Below are 22,688 nucleotides of genomic sequence, written 5' to 3' on the forward strand. Positions count from 1 at the left end.
CTAGGCAAGTCACCGATGCTGCGGCATACTAAGCTCGTGCATTGACATGCTAATCTCTCACATTACAATAGCCACTTCCACAGCCTCAGGGAGACCATCTCTAGCCCTGTCCTCTTACCCTGAGGCTGCACCCATCTCAGGCCTATATAAGACCTTGTTTCAGAAGCTTTCTCTCTCTCACCTGAAGACAGTCGCTTGTGTTGCGATCGAAACGTCGTGATCAATTAATTTTCTATCTGCGTGACTTTACCGAAAGAACCAAAGAATATAAATTCCTACAATCACGAAAGTTTTAAGTAAAAATTTAAAATGACAATGAAAGTCGCGAGGTCAAATGCCGGTGTCGTTGTCCTGTCCCCGCACCTGCGATTAGCACGGCTGGCTACGTACGGTGCCAAATAAATTCGACACACATCATCAATGTCACCACAAAGGTACCATCAATTGATTTTCCTATCCTTCTGCCAGATAAGGCAACTGTCGTTGTTGCTGTTGCTGCTGCACAGACGACACTTGACCCCTCACCCCCCTCCCAACCGTTGCCCCTTACAAGCCTCCCGTCATCCGACTTTTGAGTTTCCCCTTCTCCTTGGTCTCCGACATTGAAGGTGCCCCTAACGCAATGCTTTTACGTGACAGCTCCAAAGCCGGCTGAGAGGGAAGGAATGGGCAATCTAATTTACTTGGGCGCCTGCTTAATTAGATCCCTGGTGGGACGGGGGAGGGCAAGGCAAGTAAGAGTGGGGACACGGTGATGGGCAGTGCTCCCTGGACCTCTCCTATGGCTATTAGCCCGTTTCTCAGCAACTTAAGACCGAATGCATTATTCAATTAATAATCAAGAGCGATGAATTCATTATTAATTTAATTCATTATGGAACGCTGCCTCGGTTGCGATGCTTTGAGCGCTGGATTTGAAATCCTGAGTTGAAACCATTGCTTGGTCTTGCCACTGCTGCTGAGAGAGGTCTTCCGCCTAGGGGGAGGGGCTCTTCAGAGCCCCCTTTTAAGGTCGTATGTGGCCTACTCCTCCCTGCTGGCCAAACGTCTCGGAAGAGATGGAGAGCACACCCAAACTTAAGACCACCACACCACAGATGCACTCACCAGCGACCTCTTGATTGCAAAGTCCAGTGCGCTAAACCGACGTGGCACGGCAGGGTCCCCCCGAAACCGTGGAAGTAGTTTTAAACTTGCACCTCATCTTTAAACATATCAACGCCTCCGTTTTCCCGTTCCCGCAGTACGCCCGTGGCGGTCCCAATGTTTTTTTTTTCGCGGCATCCCGAGAAAGCTGTTTGCATTCTCGAGGCTCCAAACAAAAGTCCAAATCGCATCGCGCCCTGCAATGCATCACCCCAGCCTTGGCGCATTTTTGCTTTCCACGGAGTCAGCAGAGGACCGCTGGGTCTGGGGGGCATAAACAGAAGTCCAGCGTCTCAGCATTTCACACGCAGGTGCCTGCCCCCCCCCTCCCTCCCCGAGTGCCCAAGTAGTACTTGCCTCGCCAAAGCGCAATAAATCAACACTCATGTGGCCTAAGCGAGCGCCCCGTTGTCGTTGCGAGACATGGACACTAACCGATAAGGGGGGAGGGGGTGGGAGTCAGCGAGACATCCGTTTGCAAGCTGCATCTTTACTCCCGGGCGGAGGCGTTCTTAAGAGGAATGTTAATGGGGGAATCAAACATTTATAACGAGAATACAAACAAAAAATCTCGACTTGTTTTCGCTTCATAATGTTTGCAAGGGGCTGAAACGGATCGCTCCGTGTGCCAGATGGCGATGGCTCGGCGGACGTCTTCATCCAGCAGTGGATTAATCAAGGTTGATAATGATGGTAAGGCAATTGATTGGTGTGTCTGTGTCCAGTGTTTGTCTTTTATGCAAAATACATATTTTTAGGGGTGCAACAATGCATTGAGTCATTGATTAATATTTATAAACGTTACCACTCGGGATACATGCGTAGACTCACGTGTCATTATTTCTGAATGCATGCAAATTATATGTAAAGTTTATGGTAATGTTGTATTTAGACTAATGGCGTGAACACATTTTTTTTACAAATGATATTTTTTTTTAGACAACATAAATGAGACATTAATGAGATAACCAACCACATTAGAAATGAAGAACACACACTCATTATGCATAGACGTGCAGCAGTATTGGTAAAAGAAAAACATGAGCCCAACTTTATTGTTTTGTTTCCCCATAGATAATAAACAAAAAACCCATAAGCCCCGTTGTCTTTCCAGCCCAATATTATCACGCAGCATTTATTTAAACAAGCAAACTCTGGACCGGTTTCAAACTTCTCAGTTTCATCGGTGCTTGTTAAACAAATGCTGCTGCTGCTGCTGCATTAACAAGGGGCCCTAACATTACACATTGAGTGCGCTTCCCAACGACATCTGGTGACCAGGCACCATTTTCAATTTGGTGATCCAGCAGTGGGCGGACAAAAAGGCTGGCACATTACGGGTTTTTTTTCCATTAACGACGTTGACTTTTCAAACACCCGGCCGGGTTGGTCCGCACAACCGAGCCATGCCATTAAAATGCGTTCAGATGGGTGATGCACATCTTACGGCGATGCAGTTAATGCATTGTTGTCAATGGGCACTTCCTTACATCGTCAACGTAGGTTCCTTCATTCGTTGCTTTAATCTCCGGCTCATTGGTAAGATTGCCGCATCGACCACAACGGCTGCGTCCGACTTTTAAAAGCGACAACGGGAAGAAGAAAAAAATAACTCGCGCGCATCAGCGGCAAAAAATAACCCCACCTCTCTCAAGCTTCTTTACCCCGCACACACTCACACACACAGAAACAACCTATTCCATCTTCGAAAACACACATGTTTTTTTTTTTAAGTGGCCGAAATGAGGCTGAATTGTTGATTCATTTAATCTCCTTGCGGTCCCACGTTGAAGACGAAAGGTCGTGCCCGCTCCCGCGACAGCGGTTCCATCAAAAGATGACACCATCATCCCTCCGCCAAATGCACGGATCCTGATCCAGAGGAGCTCTCTGGTGACGCCACTACCACTGCGTTAGCGGTGTTGACTTCGCAGCGGTGCACAACCACAATTAACAACAACAACAACACATTTGTCAATAACGCTGTGGCCTTAAAAAAAAAAACCCGTAAATGTTTTGGCTACGACCCTTTCTAATTTGTGTACGATGGGCAAGGGTCATTACCTAAAACGTCACCTATTTGTATATTTATGTATTTTTTTTTAATGCCACGGTGTTATCGGCGAATGTCTTGAATTAGTTTTGTTTCATCTCATTCAGAGGTCGAGTGTCAGTGGGAACCAATCGGCCGCTGGTTGTCTCACAGGAGGCACGCTTCCCTTTGAGCCGAGCGTAAATCACCTCGCCGTCAGCGCCCCAAGGCCGCGGGAGTTTACCACGGTGGCACCGGCTTGGCGCGCTGCTTAACTTGGCCAGACGTTTGTGGGGCACGCGAGGTAATAAGGATGGATTGAAGTCACCTTTTCTCCCCCCCACCCCCTCCACCCTACCCTACCCCCGTCTACAGCGGGGAAGTGGCGGCCCTGACACCGCTGGACGCCGATATAAATTGTGCCATGTGTTTGCCACCTTTTCATTCCGAGTTTAAAACGTGTATACATGCACACAGGCGGTATCTGCAAGGGAGATAACGATTCCCCCGTGTCGCCTTTTAACAGACTCATGGGGCAAGTGTTGTTCGCGAGCACCTATGGAAGACGGGGTGTGTTGCCAGCACCAAGCACGGCCGTCTTTGTCTCCCCAATGCTCGCGTTAACACATTACACGAGGTACGTATTTTAAGGCTGAGTCGACCTAGGGAAGGCCCATGACAGGTTGCGATAATTGTCGCAGGCGTTGGTGGTCGTGAGGCGGGAATCGAACTCGGGTCGGCGGGTTCGGAGCGCAGCGGGCTAACCACTGCACCACCGCTCCCCCCCCCCCCATCTTTAAACACAGACACGCGTCTGAAGCAATGTGCTTCCATTTCGTAAGGAGGGAAAAAAAATGCAGCGTTCGCAGTCACGAATGCGTGTAAATCGCGACTTGCCAATTACTTTGCTCGCAATTAAATGCAAACACGCTTTTAAATATTAACGAGGAGAAGGAGGAGGGATGAGGAGGATCTCTGCAATTGTCTGCCCGTGTCAAATATGGCAACGGAGCCGGGTAGCCCACGGAGCGAGAATGATTGGAGACACCCACCTCGAAGGGACCGCCACAATTGTTAACCGGCGCGCGCCCCCGTTTGGAGGTGCGGGAAAAATGAGTGGTGGTGGTGGTGGGGGGTGGGGGGTATGGCGCTGCGCACGGCATATCGGTGTGCTGCCTCGTGTGTGTGCTGTTCTGGCGATAAGCACAAATAATGTGCGGAGAAAAAGCCACCGCTCAGGACCATTACAATGAACACATTGCACCATTAACGAAGAACAAAAAGAGATGCGTTGTTGGTGTTGTACGTTATCCGTTACTCTTCTTTCCTGATGTTGTCACGTGGGGAGAGGGTGCCTTCCCCCGACTACGATCTTTCTCCACTTTTTCCGGAACCCCGGACCCTCAGCTCCACGTCCACTCCACATTCCTTCCTAGCCCGGCCCATCTCTTAGAAGCACCTTTTCTCAAGGCCTTGCCTCTTGGCCAGGCGTCACCTTCCTCTCTTCTTACGACGTGTCCTGTCGAGCCACACGCTCGCCTACGGTAATCCGGCAAACGTACGGTGCGAAAGAAGTTCATCGTACAGACGTGCGTACGTACACACCGGCACGTTTCGGACGCTGGTGAGGCGTGACATCGGCTACCTATGCCGAGCTGTGGTGGCTATAGGGCCGTCCATAAATGACGTCACGCGATTTTGGACGATTTTTGACCCCCCCTCCCCCTCTTCGTCACAAAAAGTCAGACCCCCCCTCAAATATGACGTCACAAAGCTCTGCTCTCCCCCCCCCTCCCAAAAATATATCTAAAACATGCTTCAAATCGCTTTAAACTAATGTTGTCATTGTAGTGCGTATTTAATGTGGCGCTGCACTCTGATGTTGTAGGAGAAAACATTTATTTAAAAAGTCTATTCAATTAAGTAGAACGTGTTGTCTATATTTATTTAAAGTTGCGCATTTTGATGTGACGTCACATTTCTCAACCCCCCCCCCCCCTCGTCACACATCGTAACAAATGTCTGACCCCCCCACCCCCCCCCCAGGTGCGTGACGTCATTTATGGACGGCCCCTAAGCACGTGGCCTGTAATGGGTAACACGATCCCCGAGCCCTGAACCATAACGAGACATATCTCCTGAACCACCTGAGTCTACCCGTTCTCTCAGCGTGTCCGAGATGGGTACAACTTCCTGCCACGTTCTTCATCGCTCATACCGGCCAAATGTAAAAAAGGGAGCTTCAAAGCATCAGCCTAAACAAACATTCTGATTAATTGCCGACTGAATCTAATTTTGTCGTAAAATAATCGTTACTGAAAGTTCTAAATGTGTTTTAATCCCCATTCTTTTCAGAGGCAAAAGCGCACGTTAATATTAATAAACTATTCAACTGTTTTTTTTTATTTTACCAGGTAAGGCCCCACTGAGCTTCATAGCTCTTTTTCAGAAGCGACCTGGATATCAAACATGATAGCCCAATGAAGTGGGTAATCACGTGGACATTTATAGCAGTCAATCACTCCAAACGCGTGTCGTTTCTAAATGCGCCGGAGGACCTAGAGAAAAATCCATGCGACCACAGGGAGAGAGTCATGCAAACTCCAAATATACAGCAGGCGTTACGGTGGGGATCAAACCCACGACCCTCCTGTATACCAGGCGAGGTAGTTAACATCCTGCCACTGTTTGCATGATTGTGTTGTATATAATTACACAATGCCGATCATGCATGGTGGAAGACTCATGCCCAAATGTAGGCCAGGCAATGAGGCATCTTGCGTCCACAGGGACGGCTGCTACTGGGGGTGCCCTTTGAAATTGTGTTGAGGTGAGACGCCAATGTAAAGCACTCTGAGACACCCACTGGCAGAGCCAGTGATTCGATCGAAATCCCTAATTTCGATCGGATCATTGGGGTTTATTAGTAATAAATCGGCATTTTGCGACCCCCACTGCCACTGTGTAAGCATATTATTACGTGCCAGGGACTCTATGAGATGATAGGACAATAGTCTGAGTCCATAATTGGCAATAAGTAACGGCAAAGCGGTTATAAGTGACTCACAGAATTGTGCGCAGTTGCGTATACAGAGTCCACGACTTCCTGAAGGCATCAACACCTTCAGCGAGCGCGATGCCGATCACACCACGTGGTTCGAATTCGACCCTCGGTCGGTGGCTGCGCCATCGCCGCACACGCGTCGGATAAAAAAGAAAGGGACAAGTCCTTACTTACTAACAACTCCTTACTTACAACTCCTTACTTACTAACAACTCCTCTATCATTTTTCATTGCTGGAGGGGTTGCCCCCCCCCACCTACCTGAAAATCCTGGCTCCGCCATTGGAGACACCCAAGTGTAGGGGTCGGCAAAACCCGCACCTCCGGAGTGGCATACCGACCTTCAAGGGCTGGCCTCGTGACGTTATTTATTAAGGGACTCACCCGTCACGTAGTCACCACCACAGTGCATTGCGGCTCTTGAAATATTGTATTTTTTTAATATATACCGAATTCGAAAAAATGTCTCATCTTGTTAATTTGAGTGCCGAGCCCTGCCCTCGTGTTTATCAACAACAAATCATTACTATTGCAATGCAAATGTAAGTCTTATTTTGTATATACTGCATCTCTGAAAATAAAACATTTAACAATCTGACAAGCGTAAATCATCAATGTGGCTCAATTCCTGTCTGGAGGAGGGACCTTCAGCCGCATTCATGTTTAAATGATCTGCGAGTGGTTGCTTAATTATTGATTCAGTGATATTGCTGTCAGACATCAGAACTCTTGAGCTGCTGCACATGAGATCCTGGACTCATTGTCCACTAGTGTGATTGTGTCAGCCCATTCATAATTAAATACAAGGTAACAGCAGTCATATGCATTCAGCAGCTTTGAAAGGTTTTCCCCACTCTAGATGGTGGTGGAGTGATCGGAGCAATATAAATTGCCTCTGGGTCACAAATTAACGTCGAAAATGATGGGCTCAATGTAGCGGTGGCCACATCAGTCAGCGATCTGTGCTCGAGACACAGCGGACTCTGAGTTCGAATCTGGAACCCCGCAGCTCACCCCAGTGGCTGGTAACATCTGAACTGGTTCTGGGGACCCCCAATCACTGTACCAACCTACACTGAGCAGCGTGGTGAAGTATGGTCAAACAATCCCCCATGACCAACTTAGCATGGCAAGGCCGTCATTTAGCAGTGGGCTGTAAATTATTCATTAAAAAATATATATAAATACCTGGGGGTAGGGAAGCGTTTGCTGTATCTGCCGCTTTTACTCGAGGCCAAATAGAGTGGTAATTAATTGATCGTGGAAATAACTGACGATTAACCAGACGTGTTTAATTAAACACCATATAAAAGCCGTTGTAATTAAGCTCCATGTGCCTCGACTGATATATCCGTTTGCAATTTAGATCGTTGTAAAAGTCAAATCCACAAGTGTATCGCTGCTCATACACTGTACCCATTTGACAGTAATGCTCATTTCAATTGGTGGTCCTGAACCGGTGTTGAAAATACCACATTCCTATGGCAGGTTAGACTGAAATTAACCAGATTTAAATGAGAAACCAAACACAGCCACAACACCACAGCAATATAATAACTCCAGCAGGCATGTAACAATGTTGATTTGAAGCTTTCGTGACTGCAGGAATCCATACTCTTTGGTTCTTTCGGTGAAGTCACATAGATAGAAAATGAATAGATGACGACGTTTCGATCGCAACACAAGCAATCGTCATCTGCAATCGTCATCAGGTGAAAAAAACACACAGCTGTGTTTGTCTCACCTGATGACGGTTGCTTGTGTTGCGATCGAAACGTCGTGATCGATTAATTTTCTATCTACGTGAAATAATCAAAGAGTATGTAACAATGCATCGATTAATCAATTACAATTTATATTCACGCTCACGAGACACACACATCGAATGCTGCCTGCGCTAATAAACAACGCATTTAGCCATGCAAATATTCCACGTATGTTAACGGTGGAAACCCGTACGAAGGAGACGTAATCAAATGAGAAACAATATTAACGGGACGGTAAAAATGGGACCTAAATTTTTTATTATCATTAAATTGAAATAGTGAACCCAACATTTAAAAAAGAAAAATCATCGTCAAATTCGCTGGTGAGGTGGCTAACTCATAGCAGGCCTAAACAGGTCCTTGCAGGGTGGGCTGGTAGGAACATTTGAATTTTTTTTTTACACCCAACAGCACGAGATTTCACTTCGTTAAAGTATTGAAAGGGGACGGACGGACGGACGCATTAATCTATTGCAGGCTGGTACACTCAGTTTACAACTTCGTTCCTACCAGTATAACCAGACACTTAGAGGCACAGCTGCAATGCAGCTGCATTGACGGACCCAGTTTCACCCACCCACCCACCAGCCACACAGCCAGCCAGTGCTGGATTATCCTAGTAGCTACACATGCTACGGGTCCCGCACTTTCAAGGGGCCCGTGCTAAATGCTTTCAAGCTATCAATTCCGGTTCATAATAATAGGGGTTTTCCCCTTTTTTCTGGCAACAAAACTGAAACCTTTTTACGAGGATTAATGTCTGCATTAACCACAATACCTGCAGTCAAAATGCAAAAAAAACATACTATGGTAATATATGCATTGTCCTTGAAACTGATTGGTCCACACCAAGGGACGGCTTTCTTTTGAGCCTCGACCCAATTGGTGCTCGACCAGATGATGCCAGTTATTCTGCACTTGCTCTATTACTATAGTACTATACCACCTTCAACTTTTATGAACGACTGGGTGTTTAAGGTTAGCGATTTGTCGTATTATCTGGCTGTATAGCAAATGAAAACATACAATTACTTTACTATGCAAGTAAAAAATTTGTGTTTTAATATTTATGTATTTTTTATTTATTTAGGGTCCCTTTATAACATATGTTACAGGCCCCACAATAGCTTAATCCAGCACTGCAGCCAGCCCCATTCACTTGCCTAGCCACTTCAGCCGATGGACTACAAGATGTAGCACGGACTCATATGAATACAGTTGGGGGTAAAATGGAACTGTGAACGTGTCCCTTTGCCCACACTAGCTTTAGTACTCACCCAAACAATCAATTGTGAATCACTTGCTGCAGGGTGTTAAGTCGATCATTAAATCAAATCACAGCACCCGATTCTTTAAAATTCATCAAATCTCTAGTGAGGAGTGGGGGTGGTAGAGATGGGTGGGTTGGGGCGGGGTGACATCTACCAGGCTTAAAATGCCCAGCTCATAGCAGCACGGCTCTAGCAGAGCTCCGTGAAAGCTCAAAAACGCCGCACTCATCAGCCGTTCGCTTGGCTGCCCATCCCTCCTTCCATACGAAGCGATAATTAAATTGAGTTGCTTATCAACAATCCGGATTTATTTTGCCCGTGTCGGAGGTGTACATTTTGCAAAGTGCCATTTGTTACGTGGTTAAACCGACATTCGTGAGACAAGTCTTCTACAAGGCAACGGCCAATACCTGTCACGAACATCCCTGTCCTGTGTATCCTTCGCCAGTATTTATTTGTGAGTTCGGGGCAATCAGCTGATTGGAACGGTGTATTCTTTGGTTCTTTCGGTAAAGTCACTCAGATCGCTTGTGTTGTGATCGAAACGTCGTAGTTTTTATTTTATTTACTTTTATTTTTTTCTACCTACGTGACTTTACCGAAAGAACCAAAGCATATGAATTCCTGCGGTCACGAAAGTGTTAAGTCAAAATGTATTGGTGTACTTCAATAAGGTGACTCGAGGAACACGTGACGCATATGCCCAGGCTGTGTGCGCTTTCCATCAAAAACAAGTACATCTGCCAATTGGATGGGGTTTTTTTCGGCCGCCTGGAACGTTCTTCCTTCCGATATTAAGACGCCACTGGAGCTATGCACTTCCAAATCTAGATTGAAAACTCATTTCTTTGAAGCTGATTGTTGTGTTTAGTTTGTTGCCCTTCCTCCACACCTCTGCATGAGCACGGTTGGTTACGTACGGTGCGAAAGAAGTTCAACATACATACATACAGCACGACTGCTACAAATACTCTACTACAATTGACAGCAGTGAAATTCTGAACATGCGACTTGCCAAGACAGACCCATAATCAAAACGTCAATTCCCACGCGAGTGTCAATCAAACACTCAGGTAGACTGACACATGTGACGTGATGTGCTGGGAGCTTCTCCGGGAAGGGAATTGTCCACACATTTTACTCACGCGATGTCATAGGATGATTTCGTATGCAGAATGTGATAACAAAAAGTACGTATGAGAAATATCCACGTTGCCCAAAAAAAAAGTGTAAAAGCTGAAAGGCGCATAACGAAGTATGCAGAGGCGTGACCTTGGAATTTCTGAGCGTCAGAAAGATGAACACGTGGATGAAAGAACATTGGCAAGGGGGAGACGTACTTTTGACGCGTTAAACGTCAAGTGGGCTTGAGCAGGACACTGTGAGACACGGATGATGCGCGGCGGTGGTGACAGAGTGGCAGCTGTAGGAGAGAACGCGCCCAAGAGAACATCCGTGCAGAGTTCTTATACAAATGTTGAGTAGAAGAATCGACAAGGAGACGTATCTTCTGGTAAGGGCTCACGCCAGGTTTATTAGGGGCTTACGCCTAGGAACTAAGTAGGGGCTTATGCCTAACAGTTATTGTGGACTATCGTATAATTCCCCAGGGAAAGGGTACTGGGAGGTCCCTAGCACCCACCCAGGCTATTCAGGCTCTTCCCTCAGCACCGACCGAGGGATCAGCCAACTCGGTCGGCCGGGTGAAGTAGCCACTTTACCGAAAGAATCAAAGAGTATAGTGCATAGTAGTGTAGTACTGTATAGTGTAGTGTATCGTAATCTATAGTTTAGTAATCTATAGTAGTGTATAGTATAGTGTAGTGTATAATACTGTATAATGTAGTATGTAGTGCAGTAGTGTATAGTGCATAGTAGTGTATAATGTAGTATATAGTGTAGTAGTTTATAGTACTGTATAGTAGTGTATAGTGCAGTGACTGTAGTCGTATATGGTAGTGTGTAGTGCAGTGTATCGTGGTGTATGTATAGTGTAGTACAGTGAGGGAAAACATTTGATCCCCTGCTGATTTTGTACGTTTGCCCACTGACAAATAAATGATCAATCTATAATTTTAATGGTAGGTTCATTTGAACAGTGAGAGAGAATAAAAAAAAATCCAGAAAAACGCATGTCAAAAATGTTATAAATTGATTTGCATTTTAATGAGGGAAATAAGTATTTGACCCCCTCTCAATCAGAAAGAGTTCTGGCTCCCAGGTGTCTTTTATACAGGTAACGAGCCGAGATTAGGAGCACACTCTTAAAGGGAGTGCTCCTAATCTCAACTTGTTACCTGTATAATAGACACCTGTCCACAGAGGCAATCAATCAATCAGATTCCAAACTCTCCACCATGGCCAAGACCAATAGCTCTCCAAGGATGTCAGGGACAAGATTATAGACCTACACAAGGCTGGAATGGGCTACAAGACCATTGCCAAGCAGCTTGGTGAGAAGATGACAACAGTTGGTGCGATTATTCGCAAATGGAAGAAACACAAAAGAACTGTCAATCTCCCTCAGCCTGGGGCTCCATGCAAGATCTCACCTCGTGGAGTTGCAATGATCATGAGAACGGTGAGGAATCAGCCCAGAACTACACGGGAGGATCTTGTCCATGATCTCAAGGCAGCTGGGACCATAGTCACCAAGAAAACAATTGGTAACACTACGCCGTGAAGGACTGAAATCTTGCAGCGCCCACAAGGTCCCCCTGCTCAAGTAAGCACATATACATGCCCGTCTGAAGTTTGCCAATGAACATCTGAATGATTCAGAAGACAACTGGGTGAAAGTGTTATGGTCAGATGAGACCAAAATGTAGTTATTTGGCATCAACTCAACTCGCCGTGTTTGGAGGAGGAATGCTGTCTATGACCCCAAGAACACCATCCCCACCGTCAAACATGGAGGTGGAAACATTATGCTTTGGGGGTGTTTTTCTGCTAAGGGGACAGGACAACTTCACCGCATCAAAGGGACGATGGACGGGGCCATGTACCGTCAAATCTTGGGTGAGAACCTCCTTCCCTCAGCCAGCGCATTGAAAATGGGTCGTGGATGGGTATTCCAGCGTGACAATGACCCAAAACACACGGCCAAGGCAACAAAAGAGTGGCTCAAGAAGAAGCACATTAAGGTCCTGGAGTGGCCTAGCCTGTCTGTGGAGAGAGCTGAAGGTTCGAGTTGCCAAACGTCAGCCTCGAAACCTTAATGACTTGGAGAATATCTGCAAAGAGGAGTGGGACAAAATCCCTCCTGAGATGTGTGCAAACCTGGTGGCTAACTACAAGAAACATCTGACCTCTGTAATTGCCAACAAGGGTTTTGCCACCAAGTACTAAGTCATGTTTTGCAGAGGGGTCAAATACATATTTCCCTAATAAAAATGCAAATCAATTGATAACATTTTTGACATGCGTTTTTCTGGATTTTTTTTGTTGATATTCTGTCTCTCACTGTTCAAATAAACCTACCATTAAAATTATAGACTGATAATTTCTTTGTCAGTGGGCAAACGTACAAAATCAGCAGAGGATCAAATACTTTTTTCCCTCTGTTTATAGTGGAGTCGTGTATAGTAGTGTATAGTAGTGTAGTGCTAGAGGCTGTCGCCAGGCAAAGGGAGGTCTGGACCGCCACTACTCTACATGCTGCCACTGCGCCCTTCACCTGGAGAAGCGGATTGAGAAACGAACGAACGAAGAAATATACTTCATTAATTTAATTACGCATTTGCAAGGGGCGGAGATGGGGGGGGGGTATTGATCAAAAGAGAGATGTATAGAGCTATGCATCTTTTAATAGACGCATAAATATTAATGCAACCTCAAATCATTAAATATGCAACACACTATATTCCCGTGCAATCTGTTGTTCTTCTGCTAATCAAAACAAATTGGGACTTGGCCCCCAAGAAAAAGTTTCCAAAATTACTTGGCAGAGAAATGTTGCAAATGCTTACAGCCCTTGAGCTATACTGGCCATGTCTGGCATTTCAAATTCCACCGAGTAGACCTCCTCGTGCCATTATTTTCTAATTCTATTATTCACGGCTTTGCTTAAATCCACTTAGAATCAAAACAATGCGTTCGCTCGTGTATTATTTACAATGGGACAACGCGTCCCGGATGAAGCGAGACCCTTGCAATCGAGAGTAACGGTTACTGCTAAGCTAGAGTTGCATGCTAAAATTAAACAAAAATTCGCGATGCTGCACTTTGTCAAATCGCACTGCGTGATGATTTTTGCAACATCACCAAAAGCCTCCGGGTAAGCCTACCAATAATCGCAACGTCACAATCTGTGCTACGCACATGCCTGCCGTCAGTTACAACATTTATATTTTAAAAATTAAAAAAACCATAACACGTAATTAACGAAAATTATGACATCATAGAATTGCTCATATAGGTTTTTTAGGTTATTTCGCGTAAATATAAATGTGTCGTGAAACCCGACAGCCAATTAGTAAGGTTTGTCATGTAAACAAAACATTAAAAATCGTTACTAGTTCCGCACACCGGTGGATTGGAGAGTAAACCCACAGCATTTACAATTTGAATTGCTATGCCATCAATTACTCCGAAATAAATGTTTGCAGTGCACGGGAGCAAATTAATTTCACAACAGCTATTTATTTACAACGTTAAACATTGCATGTAATTCTGTAACTATTTCGTCGGGAAAGAAACTGTTTGTGGAAAAAAAACACAATTAGCGATGGATAATGACGAAATAGCTGTATTTTGCAAAAGGGACGATACGGCTATCGTGGACTTTAAGTCGTATCGAAGTCTAGTCATGGCACCTGCACCCTTCCCTTTGAGATCTCACCTGGTTCAAGAAAACTAAACTGAAACTGACCTTAGGGGTGGCACCTCACCATGTACACGCCGAGCCTGTAGCGATTCACACCACTTGCCAGTGAAGTTGGAACATTCATACAGTGAACTATTTTTATTTATTATAAATACTGCACTGATATTAAAATTGGACTTTTGAAAAATAAGCCTGAAAAAATTGCATTAAAAAATACGATACTAAACAATTCCAAACATGCGTAATGTAATTTAATGGACAATTACTTTTCTGAAAAATAATCATCAATCTTTTTTTTTTGCGTGGCACACACAAGTTGGAGATTGGGTCTCAGCCAGTTCCGCAGCTGCTGGAGAAGGCCCGGCTCTGGGGCCTCCGATGTGCCTAGGGCTCCAATAATTACCCTCCACAATAATGTGACGGTAATTAAAATACCATCGGCTATTAATAATACAGCTTCACTGTTTGTAACATAATTTTTTCCAATTCTCTTCACAGCATAACGTCACATTACTTATTCAGCTGTTCGTTTTTTTGGGACAGCGTCGTCGTGTTTTTTTACACGGCAAAAGCCTTCATTTGTGTTGGAACGATTGGCTAAAACTCGGGTTTTGTTTAATATTCTTACATATGTCACTCTGTATTGAAAATGGCAAAACATCCTAAGTGCGAGACCTTACTGAACGTCACGATCGAGGCTTTTCTGAATAAGACACAAGACGTATCCAGAAATTAGTGCAAAGTAGATTTCCAGGGGAGAAATAAAATATGAATTGAACCTACTTGCTGCACTGCCTCCTACCTTGTTCCAATGAAAGTGGACGCTTTGCATTCATACACCGTAACATTTTAGCATGTATTACACGTTACATTGTTTTGGAATGCTGCCGAAGTGTCGTGGTTAAGTGAAGCAAGCCTGTAACTTTCAAACCCAGAGTTTGCAGGTTAATCCTTTAACACCCCTCGCCATATGCCATCTCTATCCACCCAGCAGGGTTCGTTGATGGGTAAGGTCGCGTGTGTTGAGACAAAGTGCGTGGCCATGCCAGCCTCTTCCAAGACGGCTGCCCCACGTGCAATAGTAAACCCTGTTGAGCGACTATCCTGAGCAGTGTTCTTCAATGCAAGGCCCGCGTGCCACTGTTGGGCCCCTGGTGGCCTTTGGTTGCGGGCCTCTGACATGCGGCCACCCGACAATGCGCTTGTGGGGGCGCTGACACTGATGATGGCTTATGGGCGAAAGTGCCTCCCCCCCCTCCCCGTCCGAAAATTTGTGAATAACACTGATCGAGAACTCCCTACAGTGGAGGCCCTTCCACCAGCAGTGGTGTTGGAAGAAGCAATAGCAAGGCTGCACCTTAACTTTGTTTTAATAGTTGTCCTTCGCTGCGCTATCCACCATCACCGATTATAAACCACAAAATAAATAAGAAAACCATGTGTCTCTCTCGTCTATATATATATTTCTTTCCACGTGAAAATAATAACAAAAAAATTACACAAGCCATCAGCCGCAGGAGTGCATGATCTCAGCAGCATTCGTTCAAGACAAGCAAACTCTGGACTGGTTTAAGACATATCGTTTCATAAGCAGTCAGGCTCGCTTGCATCAACTGACCTTACAGGCTAGGATGCTTTCTTTTTATGGTGATGGGTCCTACCCAGTTGGACCCAAATTATCTAATACATTAAATACAAAATAATTATAACGTGGCTTAGTTGAAGAGCTGAACGTGGGAAAGTGACAACGTGACATTATCCACTAGAAAGAGCTCAATGCAGCCTCACGAGAATGTAATTGGTCTACTCTTCCACACTGGCCATTGGAAGAGGTGGGAGTAACCCACACTTTATCCCACCACGTTCGCCCTGCTGATCGACCAACTGTTGTGTACCCACGCACACTGCTGGGTGGATGGAGGCAAGGAGGCATTGAACACACATTCATTGAACATCGTTTCAACTGCCGCTCCCGGAGATCGAATGTAGCCAGAAACCTCCGTGTTTCAAGTCCAGCGTGCACACCGCTACACCATAGCCGAATACTCAAAGAGTAAATAAATTATAGCATTTAAAGAGCCACGACGTAATGCTTCAGAAACACGCAAGCATTCACCTCCGATGTCCGTCTGTGTATACAGCTGCGCACTTACTCAGTATTTATGTATTTTAATTGCTTTAAAATCCGTGAATCACATGCACAGGGACATTTTTCACGAAGGACATGTTTGCAGAACGCGTCTGCTGATGTATGCAGGTTTGGGCTATTAGTGACCATATTCCCGTGTGTCCACGGTGTGTTTTGTGCACGTGTGTTACCGTGTGTTCGTCAGTGTTCGTGCGTGTGTGTGAGTTTCTGCGTGTGTGGGCTCTGTGTGTGTGTGGGTCTGCGTGTGTGCGTGTTGGGAGCAGTGGTGCCTCGCTTATCGCCGCTACGCTACGAACCCGGTGCGAACCCTGAGTTCGATTCCCGCTCACGGGCCAACATCGGTGACGATTATCTGAACCGGTCCTGGGCCTCCCCTAGGTCGACTCGGCCTCAAATGAGTATCTGGCGCGGTGTGCAAAACATCAACAACTAGGGAGAAAAAGGCGGCCGGGTGTGGTTGCTGGCCACCAACCCCCGTTGTGTGCCGTTCCGGCCTCCATTGATGCTCGCTAACAGCACTTGCCCCAACAGTCTGGTAAAGGCTATATGGGGGATCTTTGTCTTTTGTGTGTGTGTGTGTGCTGCGCGAGGGGAGCGGCGGGTTCGCGACCACGACCCCAGCGTAGTCACAGTGGCAAATGTTTAAACTGGCGCCGGGCCTCCCATAGGTCGACTCAGCCTCATACGGGTATCCTGGTGCGGGTGCGTAAACATTCCCACTGGGGAGACAAATACGGCCGGGTACGGCCTTGGCCACAACACCCCATCGTGTGCCGCAACCGATCTTAATAGGCGCTCGTGAACGGCACTTGCCCCAAACGATCCGTTAAAGGCGATATTTTGTGGTATATTTGTCTTTGTGCTGAGCAAGCCTGCGGTTTTAAAAAATGAGCCCCAAAGGGACACAAACTCACAGGGTGATCTGGTGCTTTTGCCCATCACTTGGCAAATAACGCGATGCACCACAAAGAGTCCTAGGAGCAATCAGGATTGCCTTTTTTAAGCCTGGCTTGCTTCAAGTTTTTGCAGCACATCACAGACAGACAGGTGCATCACAGAGCAAAAATAAAAAGTGCTCAATGACAGAAACTGCGTTATCTTCTCCTGTCCCGTAGGCGTGCATTGCTTGATAGCCTCATATACAAAGGGTGATAATGCACATGAATATATGCAATTCCCAGCTAAACATGAATGAAATGAGACACGTGGCATCGGCACAGACAAGCTGTACCCAGCAAGTTCTGCGAATTGATGGCACCGGAATGAACCACACTTAATATTTTATTACCTTTAATTATTCATGCGCAAATCACATTTTTTGGTTTAGCCACTGGCGATTTTTCACTATTCAAAATTGATTTCTTTAAAAAACATAATTAAAAGCGCATGTTTTCAGAAGCAGGTTTCAAGTCGGCGACAGACTTTGACTAGGTTTGATGAAGAAGAAAACAAAGATTAAATGAAAAATCACCTTTTAAACCTAACATTTACCCACATTGATCCAGGGCATATCGCGTCCCTGTAACGTAACCCGCACGAGCAGAGAATCATCGAAGCATTCGACACTAAGACGATCCTCTATCTCATACTTTTAATTTGGTTCCGTGCAGTCGGCCAAATAATGTAAAGAGGCGAATAAATACTTTATTCCTGGAGGCTCTCGTGTGGGGGAATTAGTAAATTTGTCAGTAGTTGCCTCGCGCAATTCCAGGAGTGTGAGCTCCCTGTTTGTTGTCCTTCCCCCGCACCTCCGATTAGCGTGGTTGCCTAAGTGCGTTGCAAAAGAAGTTCAGCATACATACGTGCGAGCATGGTGTAATCGGTCACTAAGTCCATGTGCGCAAGCTCTGTTAGGCACTAACTCAAGCGGTAGCTTTACTTGGGAGGTTGATGCCATGGTTGGTGTAACGGTCAACGCACCGAAGCTGTGATCCAGAGGTCGCCATTTCGGTTCGATCTCCCGGTGTGGCAGTTGCAACAATTAAGGCAGCTTTCTAAAATCATCCCCTGCCACCTCTATCCACCCCGGCAGTGTAAATGCATAACAACACCACAGTTAGTCGACCAGCAGATCGCGTGTGGTGGGTGAATTGTGGGTCCTTCCGGGCCTCTTGCAAAATGTCTGGCTGATGTTGACGAGCAGGCCAAATATATATATTCTACAGGGACTCTGTAGAGATGCAGGTGGAGACTCTACTGTCAGGAGCGACGTGAGCAAGTAATTGCAGGGCTGCGTCTGTTCCATTTACGAACTAAATTTGTGCAAGTTTCTTGCAACTTTTTTTTTCAAAATTAAAAATTATAAAGCGAAACGAGTTTTACATTTACAAGAGGGCGCCTACAACCACATCATCCTGAACTGCAGCCAATCTCAGTAGCTCAGCAAGGTTGAGTCTGGTTAGTTCTTGGACGGCAGACAGCCCCGTAGAAGACCAACCAGGTGCTGTAGACGTGGGATGCAAGGTGGTACCAGAAGATGGCACCACAGCAATGGGATCTTTAGAGTTACTTGCCTGCTGATATTAATGTCCACGTGATAAGCCACTTTTGTTGAGCCGTCATTTGTGGCCAGGTCACTTCTGAAAAAAAAGAGCTACGTAGCTCAGCGGGCTTTGTCTGGTAAAATAAAAACAAAAATTGTTGTGAAGTTTCTGTGCCATGCTCGTACACATGGTAAGGTTTTCTCCAGGTACTGTACTCCAGTTTCTTCCTACACGTAACCAAACAAATTTTTAATGACATTGGCCAAACATCTCAGAGCAGGACCCTCTTGAAGCTCAATTGAGTCTATCCTGGGGAAATACATGTCATTATTTATTGATATCATTATTATTATTTTTTTCCGCCTGAGGACGACCGCTTGTGTTGTGATCCAAAAGTCGAGATAAATTATTTTTTTATTTTATTTTTCTACCTATGTGACTTTACCGTAATAACCAAAGTATATTGCTACTATGTGTGGACCAGTGTGGAGCTTGTAGTGTAGTCTACAGACTCTGAATTGATCTCGAGCATATTTTCCCCTCTACAGACTCCCAATACGCCGTGCAAAAAAAACCCGTTACTCTTGTGAAATGTGGTGTGCAGTGTTTTGCACGTTAAGAGGATGAGAGGCCAGGCTTAACAACCCGAGCGAGCGCCCATTTATTGCTATTGTGCTCGAAAGTATGTCCTCAAGGGACAAGATTGAAGCAGTGACTTCAAGTCTCGGAGCCTTAAGGCACTGGTAATTTGGTGAATGCACCACAATCTTCAAGGGTGTCTGACGGACACCTCCCCTTCATGCCTCTCTCTCAATAGCTCTCCCCGATGTGGTTTTCAGGTCATGCCGCGTGTCGTCTGGTACCACGTCCCGACGTTCCGCTCCACGCACGCCGGGAGCTTCTCCGGGAACTGGTTTGCGCGGAGCGAAATCATCAGACGTGCTAAACGACGTGCGGCAACACCCGAACAAAAACATCTCAGGGCGACACAGCCACGCGCGTGAAAAGCCCAAGCAGTAGAACGCCTCTCTAATTTTGGTCGGAAGCTAATGAAAACTTCATAGCGCATAGAGAGGCCAGGAAAATTGCGAGGATAATAAGGAGTTCACACCGTGGGGCCTGATGAGAATAAAAAAAAACCAGAATATTCTGATGACCATTTGTCAAATAGGTGTCTGAATAATTACGTATTAGTAGAGTCACAGGTATCAAAAAGTGAAACTCACGGTATCGCAGCACATAGAGAGGCCAGGAAAATTGCGAGGATAATAAGGAGTTTACACCGTGGGGCCTGATGAGAATAAAAAAAACAGAATATTCTGATGACCATTTGTCAAATAGGTGTCTGAATAATTACGTATTAGTAGAGTCACAGGTATCAAAAAGTGAAACTCACGGTATCGCAGCACATAGAGAGGCCAGGAAAATTGCGAGGATAATAAGGAGTTTACACCGTGGGGCCTGATGAGAATTAACAAAAATAATTTCCGATGACCATTTGTCAAATAGTCGTCTGAATAATTACGTATTAGTAGAGTCACAGGTATCACAAAAGTAAAAACTCACGGCATCGCCACGCTTCAACTATACTTGGTGGTTTGCGGTGTCGAGGTGGTTGGTGCGAGTGGTGTGGTTGAGCAGCCAGACGGTGGTGATGGGACTGGACTGGCCTTTAATAAAATCTGTGAATCGGACTTAATGCTTGGATTTCGTTTCGTTCCTCACTGAACAGGGATTGAAACTTTGAGATGCACATCTCATTTCCGAATGGGGTTCTCTGATAAGATGGCAGCAGAACATAATTTACACTTCGAATTTGCAAACAAACACAACAATGCATGATTAAAATAGAATAAAGTAGCACGCATAACGATTTAAATTCTACACAGCATCATTCATGCTAACTGCATCTGACAATTTTTACAATAATAACATGCATAATCACATTAAGCGCTGAATCCTATTCGTAGCAATGAAAGTAAATTAAACGCTAAAAAAATACGAGAAAGAATAAACAAATCAATAAATGTTATGGAAACAAAAATCTCAAAGTTATCACAACATAAGAATAGAAAATTACGTATCGTACAAATGTCCAACTCTGAGCTAGCCATTTCCGCACCTCCGATTGAGTGCGGCTACCTACGTACGGTGTGAAAGAAGTTCAACGTATTTTGCTTCCCCGCCACATCAGCAAGGGCAGTGGGTGTACTAAAGTGACATCCCAGAGCAAGGTGCCAAGCTCTCACACGAAGCCAGCATGATCGACTGACAAAAAACACTGATGACCAATTTAGATGTGACTTTCTGTTTCTGTTTATCGGCGTAATGCCCTGCTGAACAATACACAATTAATAGCGCACTCGAGCGTGGGTCTCGCCACCGTCTTTGTTTTCGCGTCCACGATTTCCGTTGCCGCTGCTTTTTTGTATTTGCCGTTTGCGCCGCTTGAGAGTCCGTATCTGATTTGAACGCTCAGCCGGTGGTACGATTTTGCAATTCCACGACCGAACGAGAAAGCAATAGCAGAGCTGCACCTTTAGCTTATCTTACCGTCCACATCATCATCGTCATCACCACACGATCCATGGGGCAGATATCCCATAAGCGTCCACTGCGCATTTGGTCATTTATTTCCACTCTCCTCTGCCTTGTGCCAACATGCTCACGGAGCGCCACATCGTTCTGGCTCCAATCTCGTAGATTATCGTGCCACTCTCTGTTAGGGCTTCCTCGCTTTTCGGTTCCTTACATTTTTTCCAAACAACACACTTTCAAATAATTCCTGCTGTCGTCCATCCGACATATGTGTCCAAATAGTGACAGTGTCCTTCTCATCACCGGCTGCACCATCCGGTCTTTGTCGATGTGCAACCTTTGAATACAGGTTCCTGCGTGTGCACGTAGGACGTCTTTTGTCAATCCACTGCTGTACGAGGCACCCCCCCCCCCCCCCCCCCGGTTCGTACCCTGTGTGCCCACGAGAGACATATATATCTGACCATACCTGGGTTCAATGCACGTTGGATTTCGCTGCAGAGACATTTCTGCACAGCCCTCTGTCGCCAACAACGCCGACTGCGCCTGGCTTCCGTGAACGGTGGACGTCGCCCATCCGAGGGCTGTCCGCGTTCAACGCCGCTGAGCCTCCGAGATGTGACGAGATCGGGCGCATTCCGGGCGGCATTTTCACGTTGTAACACGCACGCATATGTTAAAGCCTTAACGTTTCCTACATTTAAAAAAATATATATAATGCAAGACACTTCCAAATGAACGGGTAGTTCAATTTCTCAAAGCGCAGCCCTGCAATTGCTTGCTCATGCCACTGCTGGTGGAAGGGCATCCACTAGACGGAGCTCGAGAGCGCCACGGCCGTTCGTGTAACGGCGCAGTATCCATCGATACTGCTGGATGTTTGCCAATAATCACAACAACAACAAAAGCCGCATACGCTCATGCACCAGATGTCCAATGAATTATTGTGCTTTAGCTACAAAGGAGAGAATGCACCCAAAGAGGTTGCCCACCGCAGAGAAGAAATAATGAGAGCAATCGATAAGCTGTGAAGAGAAGGAGGTTGGCATCGGAGGACCAGCGAGGAGAGGTGCCAGCATGGGGGGCCTTCATCCAGCAGTGGATGGATGATGGTGAGGTAAAGGTACTCAAATACCGAAGTACCGCACTGACAGCACACGCCCCGTGCAAGCATCTGTGTCTCTGTCTGTGTGTCTGTCAGTTTGTCTGTCTCTCTATGTGTCTGTCTCTCTATGTGTCTGTCTGTGTGTCTGTCTGTGTGTCTGTGTGTCTGTATGTGTGTCTGTCTGTGTGTCTGTCTATGTGTCTGTCTGTGTGTCTCTCTATGTGTCTGTATGTCTGTCTGTCTCTCTATGTGTCTGTCTGTCTGTCTATGTGTCTGTCTGTGTGTCTGTCAGTTTGTCTATCTGTCTGTC

General features: G+C 45.8%; 1 long non-coding RNA gene across 3 annotated transcripts in view; it reads left to right on the top strand.

Moving 5' to 3' along the window:
• LOC116953171 (uncharacterized) overlaps positions 1-20,658 on the top strand; it is a 44,865-nt gene extending 24,207 nt beyond the window's left edge. For 2 of the 3 annotated variants that reach the window (XR_012947185.1, XR_004404547.2), the window contains exons 2-4: positions 1,779-1,839; positions 3,705-3,815; positions 5,225-6,849. This is a non-coding gene — a long non-coding RNA (uncharacterized LOC116953171). Of the gene's footprint in view, positions 1-1,778; positions 1,840-3,704; positions 3,816-5,224; positions 6,850-19,574 lie in introns of those variants that run through there. The other variant, XR_004404548.2, reaches the window with a different exon arrangement.
• Positions 20,659-22,688: the final 2,030 nt, after the last annotated feature.

Source organism: Petromyzon marinus, chromosome 50 (genome assembly GCF_048934315.1).
Source record: "Petromyzon marinus isolate PM22_M1 ecotype Great Lakes invasive population chromosome 50, UKy_Petmar_22M1.pri1.0, whole genome shotgun sequence".
Lineage (NCBI taxonomy): Eukaryota > Metazoa > Chordata > Hyperoartia > Petromyzontiformes > Petromyzontidae > Petromyzon > Petromyzon marinus.